This window comes from Bison bison, unplaced genomic scaffold, assembly GCF_000754665.1.
Source record: "Bison bison bison isolate TAMUID 2011002044 unplaced genomic scaffold, Bison_UMD1.0 scf7180017864094, whole genome shotgun sequence".
Classification (NCBI taxonomy): Eukaryota; Metazoa; Chordata; class Mammalia; order Artiodactyla; family Bovidae; genus Bison; species Bison bison.
Genome location: NW_011494666.1, coordinates 3,187,250 through 3,188,082, shown reverse-complemented (window position 1 = coordinate 3,188,082; position 833 = coordinate 3,187,250).

The window sequence follows — 833 nt, the reverse complement described above, 5'->3', positions numbered from 1 at the left end:
TGGTGTATGATCTTTTTAATGTGTTGTTGGATTCTGATTGCTAGAATTTTGTTTAGGATTTTTGCATCTATGTTCATCAGTGATATTGGCCTATAATTTTCTTTTTTTGTGGCATCTTTGTCAGGTTTTGGTATTAGGGTGATGGTGGCCTCATAGAATGAGTTTGGAAGTTTACCTTCCTCTGCAATTTTCTGGAAGAGTTTGAGCAGGATAGGTGTTAGCTCTTCTCTAAATTTTTGGTAGAATTCAGCTGTGAAGCCGTCTGGACCTGGGCTTTTGTTTGCTGGAAGATTTTTGATTACAGTTTCAATTTCCGTGCTTGTGATGGGTCTGTTAAGGTTTTCTATTTCTTCCTGGTCGAGTTTTGGAAAGTTGTACTTTTCTAAGAATTTGTCCATTTCTTCCTCGTTGTCCATTTTATTGGCATATAATTGTTGATAATAGTCTCTTATGATCCTTTGTATTTCTATGTTGTCTGTTGTGATCTCTCCACTGTCATTTCTAATTTTATTTATTTGATTTTTCTCCCTTTGTTTCTTGATGAGTCTGGCTAATGGTTTGTCAATTTTATTTATCCTTTCAAAGAACCAGCTTTTGGCTTTGTTGATTTTTGCTATGGTCTCTTTTGTTTCTTTTGCATTTATTTCTGCTCTAATTTTTAAGATTTCTTTCCTTCTACTAACCCTGGGGTTCTTCATTTCTTCCTTTTCTAGTTGCTTTAGGTGTAGAGTTAGGTTATTTATTTGACTTTTTTCTTGCTTCTTGAGGTGTGCCTGTATTGCTATGAACTTTCCCCTTAGGACTGCTTTTACTGTGTCCCACAGGTTTTGGGT